The sequence below is a fragment of the Nycticebus coucang genome, chromosome 2 (genome assembly GCF_027406575.1).
Source record: "Nycticebus coucang isolate mNycCou1 chromosome 2, mNycCou1.pri, whole genome shotgun sequence".
Classification (NCBI taxonomy): Eukaryota; Metazoa; Chordata; class Mammalia; order Primates; family Lorisidae; genus Nycticebus; species Nycticebus coucang.
Window position 1 is genome coordinate 116135242 of NC_069781.1, and position 15264 is coordinate 116150505.

A 15264-nucleotide genomic window follows, 5' to 3' on the forward strand; every position below is an offset into this window, starting at 1 on the left:
TCTTCCTTTTCTGGTTCTTTAAGGTGCCAAGTTAGGTTGTGAATCTCAGATCTTCCTCCTTTCCTAACCCAGGTGTTTACAGGTAGGGGCTTCCTGTTGCTTTCCCCTGTACCCTGAAGGTTTGGGTGAGGTTGCGTTTCAGTGTGTTGTTTAATTGCCACGTAGTTCATGATCAATTTGAGAAAGAAAGAGGAATCAGGAAGCAGTTTTAGTTGGGAACAGGCTTCATTATCTTGGAACCTTTTGGGAGGCTGCACCCCCCAGTCTCCCTCAGGGCTGACAGGTGAGTTAGAGATGTGGCTGGTTTGGGGGTGTGGGGGCCTCGCCCTGTGTCCCAGTCTCATCTGCTCATCTGTAAGCCTCTCTAAACAGCAGCTGGGACCAGGACTCTGGTGGCAGAGCCTGTTTGGAGGGGAACGGGTGTTAGGACTTATACACCTTTTTGAAGAGACAAAATTTAGCCCATGGCACTCCTAAATCCTGACAGATGGGCACTGGTGACTCCCTCCCCAAACCCTGACCCAGTTCTGTCTCTGATGGGATTGTGTGTTTGGGGGATGGCTCTCCCTCCCCTTAGAATCTTTCTGATAGGGGAGGGATGTTCCTTTAATGGCCCCTGTGTCTTGTAGGTTTTCTTTCCTTTTTTTTTTAGACAAAGTCTCACTCTGTCCAATGCCCATTCCTGCCTCAGCCTCCCAAAGTACTGGGATTAAAAGCATGAGCCACCTGGCCTGGCCCCTGTGTTTTGGAGTCCCTGAGATTCCCATCTCCAGAGATATCTGTGGAGCCCCCATCTCCTTCCAGGGGTGGGGACAGCTGCTGGCCCCAAACCCTGCTAATATGCTTCAGGGGGACAAGGCAGGCTTTTTTTCACACCTCTCACCTTCACCATGAAAAGAGCTAATGTCCCACTTTGGTTCAGGGCCACAGAGTCAGTCATACAGGCCAGGTCACAGTTGCCAGCATCCTCAGTCCAGACTTGCATGCCTCCAGGCACAGGGGACTTGCTCCTGGAGTCTGGACAGTCTCTTGGCAGCCACTGCCAGCATCCTTCTTCTGAGCTCACTGCTCTTCAGTTTTCACTTCTTAGCCCTGCTGAGGCTGAAAAACTCAGTTGTCATAAGTCATATCTGAATGCAGCACTTTTTAAAACTGAAAATGAATGCCAAAGAAAAATCCACAGCAAAATGAGGGAATTGCTTCACCCTTATCCCAGCCCTACCAGAGTCCATCCTTAATGAAAAACTCAATATTCAGTTCAACATGGGTATTTTGGATTCATTTTTATGTTTTTTAAACATTGCATGAAACTGTGGTTTATTAGAATGACTGAACTTTTTGACATCCCCTTAAAATTTGCTCCAGGCTGGGAATGGTGGCTCATGCCTATACCTCCAGCACTCTGGGAGGCCAAAGCAAGAGGATCACTTGAGGTCAGGAGTTTGAGCCCAGCCTGGGCAACAAGACCCTATCTCTAAAAAAAAATAAGAAAAAGTAGTCAGGCGTGGTGGTGATACACACCTGTAGCCCTAGCTACTCAGGAAGCTGAGGCGGGCAGATCACTTGAGCCCAGGAATTGGAGGCTGCAGTGAGCTGTGATGATGCCACTGTACTCCAGCCTAGTCCACAGAGTGAGACTCTGTCTCTACAAAATATATATATATATATATGTATATATATATATATTTTTTTTGAGACAGAGTTTCACTTTACCGCCCTTGGTAGAGTGCCATGATGTCACAGGACTCACAGCAACCTCCAACTCTTGGGCTTCCGCGATTCTCCTACCTCAGCCTCCTGAGCAGCTGGGACTACAGGTGCCCACCACAATGCCCGGCTATTTCTTTGTTGCAGTTTGGCCGGGGCTGGGTTGAACCCGCCACCCTCGGTATACGGGGCCGGCGCCCTACTCACTGAGCCACAGGCGCCACCCCCAAATTTTTTTTTAATAAATTTTGCTCCCATGGTGTCTCACCACCTCACCCAATCCCTGGCCCCATGCACAATGAAGACAAAGACAGTAAAGATTCAAAACGTGGCCACTTGGTGAATGGTTACCATGTGCCTGCTGATGGTAACCATTTACATCCTCCACAAATGAAGCATGAGTCCTCCTCTGTCCCTGCCAGTTTTCTTTGGAGCAAGACCAGAGCTCCATTGCCTTAGGCCATACGACCAGCATGTGGTTCCCCAGAGCCCATTCCAGCCTACTCCCCTGGTGGACACACGTGTTGGCCGATCTGGCAGCAGGTGTAGTGGAGCCCCCTTGGCCAAGCTCAGGTGTCACCAGTGCCAGCGTGCAGGCTTGAGCCACCAGGCGCGTGGCTGCATGCCACAGGGATTAGGTCCCTAGGCTATAGCACCTGCTAGGAGGGATGAGAAAAAACCCCAGTGATGACATCAGGCAGCTCCTGCTGGGTTGTGGCTATGCAAACCCCACCACCACCACTGCTCAGCCCCCGTGCAGCCTGCCAACCCCTGATGCTGTCTGCCTCCCTGTCCTGGGTTGTGCCCACTCAGTGACTCAGCAACGACAGGCCAGGACTGTAGGAGCGGGCTTTACAGTCCTTGTTTATAGGCAGGGAAACCAAGGCTGAACAGCAGAAAGATGCTGTGAGGCCCAAGGACTAGTCAGAGGTGACTCTGGCCACAGAGTACCCAGTAGTCTCTCAGGCTGCACCACCTACCTGCCTGTCTGGACAAGGCCCTGTTGAGCCCCCTAGGACCACAACCACCTCCCCCAGGGGAGAATCACAGCAGCTATACTTGAAATGGGTAAATTGTATGGTGTCTGAATTTATGTCTCAATAGGCTGTTTACAAAAACAACACACACAGATACTTAGAAACAAAGGGCACCTGGTGTCCACAGGGATTCCATGAGGGTGGTAGAATCACCGCCAGTCTTGTTTTTCTTTCCTTTTTTTCAACATTTCTTGGATATGCTGAGACATTTTTAAGTATTTAAAAGAAAGAGGCTGGGCACTGTAACTCACATCTGTAACCCTAGCACACTCTGGGAGGCTGAGGAGGGTGAATCGCTTGAGCTCAGAAATTCAAGAGCAAAAACCCATCTCTACTAAAAATAGACAAATTAGCTGGTCATGGTGGTGCCTGTAGTCCCAGCTACTTGGGAGGCTGAAGCAGGAAAATTACATGGGCCCAGAAGTTTGAAGCCCCAGTGAACAGTGATCATACCACTGTACTCCAACCTGGGTGACAGAGTGAGACCCTGTCTCTAGAAAAAAATTAAAAATAAAAAGGCAGAAGAGTGGCTCTGTGCTGGTAGCTCAGTGAGTAAGGGCGCTGGCCATATACACCGAGGCTGGCGGGTTCAAGCCGGAGCCGGGCCTGCTAAACAACAATTAACAACTACAATAAAAAAAAATAGCTGGACGTTGTGGTGAGTGCCTGTAGTCCCAGCTACTCGGGAGGCGGAGGCAAGAGAATCGCTTAAGCCCAAGTGTTTGAGGTTGCTGTGAGCTGTGACACCACGGCACTCTACCGAGGGCGATATAATGAGACTCTGTCTCAAGAAAAAAAAAAGACAGCAGAGTGTGAATGGATCAGCTCACTTCTTAAAGCAAGACAACAAGTTTATCTAAGCAGTCATTTTAAAGATTTTAGTATCAGGAAAAAGGGATTATTATTTATTGTATATTTTTATATTTTATATTTATATTTCTTATAGTCTGATTAATCTAGAAATAGAGGGCCCAGTTAACACAACACTGAAGATACAGTGGGGGAACTTCCTGGCTGGCCACCTGCCCCACTGCCTGCTCTGGACCTGAGTTCTCTCTAGGCTAAGAGCCAGCACTGTATTAGTTAGCTACACTGCATAACAAACCACCCCAAACTCTGTGGCTTCAACAACACACATTTATTATCTCACTAACTGGGTCCTCTACACAGGGTCTCACCGGGTAGCAGATGAGCCTCGTTTTCATCTGGAAGATTGGGGAAGAAGCTACTCCCAGGGTCTCATAAGGTACCGGCAGAATTTGTTTCCTTTTGATTATAGAATTGTACCTGGCTCCTTACTGGCAGTCAGTTTGAGGCTGTACTTTGCTTCTAGGGATTGCCCACTGCTGTGGTCACCCCAAAATTCATATACTGAAATTCTCTTCCCCACCCAAGGCGATGGCATTAGGAGGTAGGGCCTTTTGGTGGTGATTAGGTCAGGAAGTCAGAGCCTTCATGAATGGGATGAATGCCCTTGCAAAGGAGGCCCCAGAGAGTTCCCTCACCCCTTCCATTATGTGAAGACACAGTGAGAAGGTGCCATCTCTGAACCAGAAAGTGAGTCCTCACCAGACACTGGTCTCTGCCACATCTTGATCTTGAACCTTCAGAACTGTGAGAGAGAAATCTTCATTGTTCAGAAATCTTCGTGGTGTTGTTTTGGAAACCCTGGTGGGCCAAGACACCACAGCTCCTTGCCACGTGGGGTTCCTCAACACAGCCGCTACTTTCAGCAAGCCAGCAAGGAACATCGCCCGGGTGCGGGGCAGAGATCTAAGGAGGTTTGCCCTGTGGAAGCACCGTGAAGATTCAACAAGATGGGGCCTTCCAGGAGGCTGCCGTAACCTCTTCCTGTGCATTCTGCCCACTTCCTACGTGCCGGTTTTGACCCAAACCGTCTTCCCACCATTCTACGGAGATTCTGAAAGCTGGGGGCACCCCAGCCCTGAGGTGGCCACGTTTCCCCTTTGCTGCAAAAGACCTCAGCACTTTCTGGGGCAGCCCAGGATTTGGCTGAGTTTCTGCATTAACTAGAAAAGGCGTAATGGAATTTGGACAGACAAGGAAAGGGGATGTGAGTGTGAGCGAAACCACACACTTGATCTCCTTGTTAGAAATTCCGTGTGGGTCATCAAAACCTCATCTGGGGCAGAGGCCATCAGGAAGCTGGGACGAGCTCATGGTCACAAGGAGTTTTGTGCCAACCAAGGACAGGCATTGAGGTCCCTTCTGCCTGGTCAGCTTGGACTTAGTGGAGGTCCAGGAGTGATGAATGCAGTGGTGAAAGGTTCTGCAGAGGAGACCAAAATTCTGGGCTTCGCGTCATATTTAGCCAATACAGAACCTGCCTCGTAGGAGCCTCTGGATGAGAATACAGCCCTGTGCAAGCCTCTGCCCTGCCGTCTGCCATTCGCAGAAACTTGTTTCTTGGACTGACGCTCTCACTTCTCTGTACCTTCACTATATCCAACGGCCATATTCCCGGCTGGACACAGCCAGCCTGGCACCTGAGTCAGGGCCCCATCCAGAAGTCTTAATGCTTTGCTGCCAAACCCTTGTGTCCATGCCTGGCAGGTGCCCGGCATCTCCTGGGGTCTGAACTGTCTTGGCATGGAGAATTCACCATGTGTGATGGGAGCAGGTGCCCTGGGGTTCCTTTGGTGGCCGATGCCTGCCCAGGCTTGTCACTTGAACCTGTGGGGACTGAAACAACAAGTACATGTCACAAGAAAGCCTGCCTCTGGCCTGGAACACCCTGAGATCAGGGTCTCTTGGTCTCAGCATTACTGACAGTGGGGCCAGAGTGTTCTCTGGGGTGGGGAGCAGCATCACTGGCCCCCATCCACTCCATGCCAGGAGTACCCCCCCATCTGTGACTACCACACATGTCCCCAGACATGGCTTAGTGTCCCCTGGGGTAGTCACGGTTCCCTCTACTTGAGAACCCTGCTTTAGACTTTGGCTGTCCTGTACCAGCAAGTTCAATTCATTACATTCATTACATCTGGCTGGGTTTTGGTTTTGGTTTTTCTTTCTTTTTTTTTTTTTGGTAGAGACAGAGTCTCACTTTATGGCCCTCGATAGAGTGCCGTGGCCTCACACAGCTCACAGCAACCTCCAACTCCTGGGCTTAGGCGATTCTCTTGCCTCAGCCTCCCGAGTAGCTGGGACTACAGACGCCCGCCACAACGCCCAGCTATTTTTGGTTGCAGTTTGGCCGGGGCTGGGTTTGAACCCACCACCCTCGGTATATGGGGCCGGCGCCTCACCGACTGAGCCACAGGCGCCGCCCAGTTTTTCTTTCTTTTTTAACACGAAAAACATCCCTAATTACCCCTAGCCTTTAGGGAGAACTTCTTTGGGTCTGTTGTTTTCCAGGACTTTCTAACAGCATGAGGGAGGAGCAGGGTGTCCCCAGGCACTCAAGTATGATGTTTAGCGACCTCTAGTCATTCTGATGATGCCATGTGGAGCCTTCCATGCATCCAGAGCACTTCTGCAGAGCTGAGAGGGGTGGCTGCACCATGCCAGGCACAAGCCCGCAAGCAATGTTCACCCTGGCCCTGCTATCTGGTCCTGGGAAGCCCCTGTCCTGGGAAAGAAATTGGCTCCGGGGATAAAGCAAGTTCCTGAAAGTGTCATCCTTGGTAAACTCTCCATACTATGCATTGTGGCCTCCAGAACCTTCCATTCAGGTGGCTCCATTAGTACCCAGCTTTTAGGATGTGCCTGGCAGAATAATGGCCCCAAAGATGTCCCTGCCCTCATCCTTGGAGCCTATGAATGTGTCACCTCATGTGGCAGAAGGGACTCTGCAGATGGGATTGAGTTGAGTACCTTAAGATGGGAGGTCATCCTGGATTGCCTGGGGGACCCAGTGTCCCCAGAGGATCCTCAGAGGAGGGGCAGGAGGCTCAGAGGCAGAAAGAGACTGAAAGACGATGTTCTGCTGACTCTGAAGGGGGAGGAAGGGGCCCCAGGTTATGGGATGCAGGCAGGAGATGGGTTCTCCCCCTGGATCCTCCAGGAGGGACCAGCCCTGCCACATTTGACTGTAGCCCAGTGATGCCCACTGTGGACTTTGACCAGAACTGTGAGTTGAGAGATTTCTGTAGTTGTTTTTTTTTTTTATTGTAGAGACAGAGTCTCACTTTATCACCGTTGGTAGAGCACCGTGGCGTCTCAGCTCACAGCAAACTCCAACTCCTGGGCTTAGGCGATTCTCCTGCCTCAGCCTCCCGAGCAGCTGGGACTACAAGCGCCCGCCACAACGCCTGGCTATTTTTTTGTTGCAGTTTGGCCGGGGCCAGGTTTGAACCCACCACCCTTGGTATATGAGGCCAGCGCCCCACCCACTGAGTCACAGGTGCCACCCTAGAGATGTCTGTAGTTTTAAGCCACCAAGTTTGAAGTGACTTGTATGGAAGCCACAATGTTACATTACACAAGGAATGTCCAAGGAGCCAAAGGCACACCGAGAAGGAGTTTAGCACAACCTGGTCATGCATGGATGGTGGTGATCAGGGGCTTCTCAGAAAGGATGACACTTAGTAGGGCTTTGCAGGATGTGTAGGAGTTTGTCCAGGGCCCAGATGGGAAAAGCCCCATCTGAGCCGAGGTGGGAAGGCCCTGTACAGCCCTCTGCCCTTCCACTCCCAAGCCACACCCTCCCACCGCTGGCTCTGCTCCTTGCCCTGGCCCAGGGCCAGGGTGACAGCATTTCCGTAGTGCTGGGAAGCCCCGAACAGGAGTGGCAAGAGCCATAGGGTCCAGTGTCCTGACCGGCCTGGTTCCCTGGGCTTGCAAACTCTCACATGACTGTGGTCACTCCCCACCCAGCCCTGCCAACCCCACCCCCGTTGGGTGGACAGAGAGCAGGCTTTCTCCCACTCCCGTCACCGCAGCGACAAAAGCCACATGAGCCGCATCATCACCCTCTGTCATTACAGGCCCCTCTGTTCGAACAAGCTGGCTCATTATTGGGCTCTGTGCTCCCAGTGGAGGGACCTGCCTCCCTAGTCTGTTTTTCACTTTCTCATGAGCACCTCATTCATTCCCTTTCTTCAGCCCCTTCTAAATATAGCTTCCCCAGGGGGACTGATTTAGCCTGGGGACAAAGGGCTCTTGCTGACGAGGACAATCATAAGACTCTATTTTTCCAGCTGGGGTGCTGCTTGCCCTTCAGCAAAGCCAAAGCCTCACTGCAGCCCCGGGTCCCACTGTCCTGCCACTAGGTCATGGAGCTTCAAGGCTCCTTACTCACATGGCAACTCTCCCATGCCCTGCCAGGATGACCATGGCCCTGGAGAGGCTACAGGCATGGGGAGTGCACGCTGGGGGTCTCTATGTATGAATGGTGGGGGTAAAGGGAACTTACCCTATCCCTGATTGCTGGTTGGGTCCAAGGGCTTTTGTGGAGTGGGTACCAGGTCATTGGGTACCGTGGAGCCTACTGGGGGTCAGAGAGTATTTTTGCATGGGGGGCCCATCCAGGCTACCAGGGGACACATCCAGGCAAGTGCCCTTCCTATGCCTCCTTGCTGTGATGACCAGCATCTGTTCTAAGAGCTGTGTGCACATTTCTGTAGAATCCAAACAATCATCCCTTCCCCTGGGCACTACACACATCAGAGCTAGATTATTCTCTGGGCACTGCAGGTGCTGAGCAGCATCCCTGGTCCCAACCCACCTCATGCCAAGAGCACCCCCAGTCAGGACATCCACCGATGTCCCTGGACATTGCCCAGTGTCCCCTGGGCGGGGACTCAATCACCCTCATTGGGAACCAGTGTCCTTGCAGCTTCTGTTGAAGGGTCTGAGGTGCCCATGGCTCCCGGGAAGTGAGTGTGTCTGAGGCCCTGTGCACACACTGGGTGTACAAGACATGCAGGTCAACGAAGGTGCCTGGGGACACAGCTCTCTGCAGACCGGCTCCCCTGCCACTGTCTGAGGGCAGCTTGTTCCTAGCAAGTGCCTCCGAGCCACCTTCTCTCCCAAACTACCATTCTGTTTTGCTTTGGTTTGGATTTTTTCCTCTTAAAACATAACACCCTGTCTCTCCTTGTCTCTGAACACTGTGTACTCAGAAGCAGACGCCCCTCCACTGGGGAAAGAGCTTGGCGCTTGCACGCGTAATTGTTTGTCCTCCTGCAAGATCTGGCTGGAGATTTTTGTTGTTTGTGGGGTTTTGTTTTCTTCCCTTTTCCGTGGCAGGCAGAGTCGGGTGTGAGATTGCTGGGCCCTGGGAGGAAAGAGCCCAGGATTTCTGTGAGCTATAAAGCTACTGATTCTGGACATGCTAAAGCCAGATGAAGGCTGTTTCTTTTCTCTCCAAAGACAAGGTAGCTTCTGCCTCCACCCCCTCCAAGGCCATTTTCCGGGGGGCGGGCTCACCCTGGCACACGAGGCACCGTCTGCTTGGATGAACAGGCTGAAAAAGTGCAGCCACCTCATTGTGGAACTGCCTGGAAGCCACTCTGAGCTCACACTGAGCTGGAACTCTCCAAGGGCACTTCCTTCTGTGCTGCTGGGGGAACAAACGCAGCTGCGCTCAAGAGCTGGATGTAGCAGGGAGCTGTTTGGGTTGCTCATGGAAAAGTCACCAGAACTGCTATGGCTTTATGCTCTAACCTTCATCTCCGGGCTATTCAGAAGAAAACTGCAGGGACCGTGTATGCAGCATACCCACACCAGAGTCTAGCACCAAAGAGCAAATGGGGTGGCAGGTGGAGCTATCCCAGGGTGCACGGCTAATGCCTGCTCCCCAAGGAAGCCTGGAGTGTCAGCTCTTTGTGTTGTGTAACAAATACTGCAAACTTCGCGACTTCAAACAACACTGTGTCACTCACACAGTTCTGAAGGTCATGGTATGACTTGGTCTTTTGCCGGTGGTCTCCCAAGCTAACTGAAACCCCAGCCCGGTCATTGCCTTATCTGAAGCTTCAGGTTGTCTTACAACCTCATGCAGGTTCCAGAATTCACTTCCTTACAGTTGTAGATGGGAACCCTTCTTCCGTTGCTGGCTGCCAGATCTTAGAAGCTCCCTCCATTCCTTGGCACAAGCTCCTCCATCTTCAAAGCCAGTGACAAAGAATCTCCTTTTCAAGCTCACTCCTTTCAAATCATTTCATCAGGAAAGGCTCCAGCTCCAGCCCAAAAGGGCTTGCCTGATTCACTCAACCCCATCCAAGACACCTGCTGTGTTAAAGGCAACTGTGCTGCCACAGCACGTGACAGGGTCTACTCCCGGAGCCAGGTCCACCGTATTGATAGTTCTACCCATGCTCCAGGGGAGGGTATCGCACAAGGTCTTTCTGTGTCATTGTAGACATCTGCCCAGCACACTTGATGTTCCATTGGTACAATGGGCATAACACCCTGTGGAACCACCATTGCTGGGTTCCTGGTGAAAGTTCAGTGTGACAAGCACGTGTGAAAAATGCTTTGCAGGGCGGCGCCTGTGGCTCAAGGAGTAGGGCGCTGGTCCCATATGCCAGAGGTGGCGGGTTCAAACCTAGCCCTGGCCAAAAACCAAAAAAAAAAAAAAAAAAAAAAAAAGAAAAATGCTTTGCAAACTGTCAAGCAGCACCCTCAGGAGAGGTGAGGAGTCCTCCTGTGCCTGGCCCAGGGTGGGACATGAAAATAACAACAAACCTCAATAAAAATATCTGATTTCCTATTTCACTGTGATTTCCCCTTTTATTCCTTAACAGTCGAATTCAGAAAGAGCATTTATAGTCTAGTCCAGGGGTTCTCACCTGGGATAATCCTGCCCCCAGGGGACACTGGGCAACATCTGGGGACATCTATGTGTGTCACACTGGGGGGCTGCTCCCTGGCATGGAATGAGTGGAACATCCAGGGAGAGTGGAACAGCTATGCCCACTTCAGAGAAAGATCCAGCCCCAGTATCTACAATGCAGGGGGAAATACCTTGTATTAATTGTTTGGGGGGAAAATGTTGAGTGTGCTCCCAGCTCACACTGGACACCAGAATAAACTCCTTATGGAACACATGGTACAGACTAGGTACAGATGGTACAGTCCCCAGCTCCTGGGACTCCCTCCTTATTCCCTCCTCACTCAGGGTGTGAATTCAAACGTGTAAAGCCTCCTAGGATCTCAGCAGGGTGGGTGATCATGGGACATAGTCGTTTGGAGGTCCATGGAATCCTCTAACCCAGTGTGGGATTTTGCCTCCAGGGGATGCTGGGTGATGTCTGGGAACATCTGTGGTTGTCACGACTTGAACACTGGGGTACTCCTGGTATGGAGTAGGTGGAGGCCAGGGATGTTGCTCCACACCCTGAAATGCCCAGGATGGCCCCACCCCAGAGAGTGATCTAGCCCCAGTGTCCACAGTCCCCTGCAGGGAGCCTGTGTAGTCCAGGGGTCCTACTGTGGTGATAGCTGACCACAAGTAGTGTTACTGGTCCACCTTATCCCAGCCCTGGCAACCAGTACTGTTCTGGGAAGTTGTGATCCTCTGTGGGACACAGAGAGGTCAGGCAGCAAGTCAGAGAGAGACCCTGGCTCCTAAATCTGTCTTTTCTCCTCTCACAGAGTAATCAGCCCCTGCTGTCATGACCTTAGGGTTAGTGCTGGCCCAGACTCCGGAAGCTTCACTATGTCTTGTCTTGGAGAAAGGTTGCCTCTGCCAGGGATCAGCTGCTCTTAGCTCTGCTCCCAGCCCCAGCCACGCTGCCTGGAGCTGGAAGGTGCTCAGTAAACATTTGGTGAACAGAACTGAAAACCCAAAACACGGAGCTGCCTCCCTGGGCCTGCAAGAGGCCCAGAGCATGCCCACTGACTCTCCCCAGCTCAGCCCTCAACCCGTATCAGCCTCTTTTAGCAGGGGCTGGGGGTGCCCGTGCAGTGACCCACAGTAGTGCCTGACCCTCTCTGGCCACCAGACCCAAGAGCCGCTCTGCAGAGGCCCAGCCTCTGCCTCTGCCTTGCCAGGCACATTCTTCACATTCCTGTCCTTTTACGCAGCCACTGGGCCAACTCTCAGAAGCCTCCACCAGCCACAGGTTCTTTCCCTTCTGGTAAGAAGAAGGACCTGGCAGGGGTCCATGTCGGTTTATCTGAGCATGCTGGGAGCGGCACTTTCCCAACTATGACAACTATGTTTGGAATCCGGAGTGATCGCCAGCCATTCTGGGTCTCACTGTCATTGCTTCCTGTGTAGCTGGAAAACACCTCTGAGGGTGGCAGAGGCATCACCGTCCCAAAAGAGGAGCTGTATTTTCTCTTCCTGGTCTCAGTGGGAGGGAGAACACCAGCCCTTCTCTACACCCAGCAGATCTGAGCTTCTCAGGTTGCTGGGATCTCAGAGCCCCAGGGTCCCTGCAAAGTCTGGCACAGCCCCACCTGCCTCTGGGCTTTGCACCCCAGGACACTTAGATTCAGCCGGCTCACCCACCAGTAGGGTCTCTCGGTTTGCCATGCATCCACCCTTTGGGTGATCTGGAAACAGTTGTCTGGGCGAAACCCAGAATCAGAGTGGCATCTTAGAGCTTCCCAACTCTGAGCTTGTCCTGCCGCCTTATTCCTGTCAGATAAACCAAGACAGAAGCAGGACTCTGTCGCTGTAAGTGCCGATCCCAAGTACTAGAATAAAGGAGACGGAAATGTGCACTTAAAGAGCCCCTGCAGAGGTGGCTGTGGGGTGCAGCAATGATGGTGCCTTTCCATGAACCCAGGAGTTTCTCAAGTGCCAACGGGCAGCACCACTGGGCACTGGCAGAAAAGTCTGCTCAAGGCCTTGGGGGAAAGTTCCCACAGGCAGCGCCTGTAGCTCAGTGAGTAGAGCACCGGCCCCATATACTGAGGGTGGTGGGTTCAAACCTGGCCCTGGCCAAACTGCAACAAAAAAATAGCCGGGCGTTGTGCAGGCAACTGTAGTCCCAGCTACTAGGGAGGCTGAGGCAAGAGAATTGCCTAAGCCTGGGAGTTGGAGGTTGCTGTGAGCTGACGCCACGGGACTCTACCGAGGGCGACAAAGTGAGACTCTATCTCTAAAAAAAGGATTGGGCGGTGCCTGTGGCTCAAAGGAGTAGGGCCCCAGCCCCATATGCTGGAGGTGGTGGGTTCAAACCCAGCCCTGGCCAAAAACTGTAAAAAAGAAAGAAAGAAAACAAAAAGAAAAGTTCCCAGGATTCAGAAGAGCATTGTTTCCAAACCTCTAAACAGGAGCAGAGTGGAGACTTTTTGTTATTAAATCTCACTCAGGGTTCCCTCTGACCTTGGTGGCAGCACAATCTGCCCCAGGCTCCGCGTCTTGGTCTTCCAACTTTCCCAGCACTCTGCAACATCTGCTGAAGCCCAGGTCATGACCAGGGCCAACCCAAAGAAAGAAGTGGTGTGAGGTTCCTGGGACTGCGCATATTTAAAATGCTAGAACTGTGGGGACTGGGCAGGTGCCTCACACCTGTAATCCCAGCTACTCAGGAGGCTAAGGCAGGAGGATGGCTTGAGCTCGGAAGTTTGAGGTTGCAGTGAGCTATGATGATGTCACTGCACTCCAGCCTGGGTGACAGAGACCTTGTCTCTAAGAAAAATATAGGAGGTGTGCAGTGGCTCACACCTGTAATCCTAGCACTCTGGGAAGCCAAGGCAGGAGAACTGCTTGAGTTCAGGAGTTAAAGACCAGCCTGAGCAAGAGTGAGACCCCATCTCATCTAAAAATAGAAAATTTGGCCAAGTACTGTGCTGGGTGCCTATAGTCCCAGCTACTCAGGAGACTGAGGCACAAGGATCGCTTAAGACCAGGAGTTTGAGGTTGCGGTGAACTGTGATGATACCACTACACTCCAGCCTGGGCAACAGAGTGTGAGCCTCTGTCTCAAAAATAAATAAATAAAATCCCTACCTGCCTCTAGACTTTAGTTTCCTTTTCTGCAGAATGAAGTAGGAATGGGCTGAAAACCTTTAGCTTCTGTGCAGCAAGGGAAACTAGCAATCCTCCAGCTCTGTGATTTTCAGATTTTGTTCTTAAGCTGCAGATCCCTCTTTTAAAATGGAATCTAAGCTTTTGTGGGTGATGGCTACATTCATTATCTTGATTATGTGTGATGGTTTCACAGGTGTATACCTAGGCCCAAGCTCATGGCACTGCATACTACATTTAGCATATTGCTTGTGCATTATATTTATAATATTTTGAAGCTAATATACATTATATATAATATTTATTTTATTTTATATGTGATAAAATACATATATACAGGCACAAAATGGAATCTGGCCAAGAAGTACAGACTGCATCCCAAACCCAAGGCAGCTACTCATATGAAGCCAGGGTTATTCAGCCGCCACAGGGAACCCTGGCGGTGCCATGAAGCAGGAGAGGAAACTGCTCTCTCATTCTGAATTTTAGAGTTGAGAAATCTGAAGCTCAGGGAGAACAGGGGACGTGCCCAGAACCAGGTCTCCGGCCCACACAAGCAAGCACCCCCTGCACGGCCCCATCTCCAGGCCCCTGAGCTCCCTCATGTGCACGACACACACGCACACCAGCGCCCCAGAGTTCTCGTCTGCGAGCCAGAAACACAAATCTTATATTTCTTGCTCCAAAACAAACAAAACGTTTATTGTTTTAATCTTTCACTTTAGTTCTGTTTTGGGAAAAAAAAAAAAAGAAACAAAACATGTGGGTTTGGTTTCAACAACAGCAACCTGAGGTCTTTTTCTTTTTTCCTTTTCTTCTAAAACAACTTTTGCTTCAAAATATTGCTCCATTCATACAATGGAATATTATTCAGCCATAAAAGAGAATGAAGTCCCGATTCATGCTACAACGTGGAGGGACCATCAGGACGTCATGCTCATGAGAGAAGCCAGACACAGAAGGACATGTAGCACGTGACTCCATTTATATGAAATGTCCAAAACAAGCAGGTCCACAGAGACAGGAAGTGGATTCCTGGTTGCCAGGGGGTGGAGGAGGAGATGAGGAATGACGACAGATGGGGACAAGGCTTCCTTTTGGGGTGATGGAATGTTCTAGAAATGATAATGATGGTGACATAATAATTGTGACTGTGCTAAATGCCACTGAACTGTTTGTTTCAGAATCACTTAAGTGGCCAAATTTTATTATAACTAGATTTCTTTTAAGTGTGTGCTTCCCAAACCAGGTACTTGGCTCAGGCAGAAGTTAAAGGGTGCAGGGCCAATACCACTCATTTTTACTGCCTTTGCCACCTCCCCACCACGCATCTGGGATCACATGGGGGAGGCCCTCCTACTGGGCTTGTAGGAGGAGCTGCTCATGGCTGAGGAAGCTTCTCATGCCTCTCACCTGCTGAGACTGCTGTATGCCTACAACTTTGGTCACGGCAGGAAAACGGAGTCTTTGCCTCCTGGGTGCCCACAGTTTGCCAAGGAGACACATACTTGATCAGGTGACAATGAAACAACACAAAAAACACCATCTTAGTCCGTTTCAACTGCCATAATAAAGTTCCATAGACTGAGTGGCTTATAAACAGTAAAAATTTCTCACAGTTCGAGAGGC

The 15264-nt window shown here is 51.1% G+C and overlaps 1 protein-coding gene across 2 annotated transcripts in view; it reads left to right on the forward strand.

The window, feature by feature from the left end:
* The window catches only part of GNG7 (G protein subunit gamma 7), a 165864-nt gene that overhangs the window by 124073 nt on the left and 26527 nt on the right, over positions 1–15264 (forward strand). Inside the window, exon 4 of one of the 2 annotated variants that reach the window (XM_053580780.1) lies at positions 3915–3990. The exons of the other annotated variant lie outside the window; for it this stretch is intronic. The gene's annotated coding sequence lies outside the window, so the exon portion shown is untranslated. The remainder of the gene's footprint in view (positions 1–3914; positions 3991–15264) is intronic. 2 annotated transcript variants of the gene reach the window in all.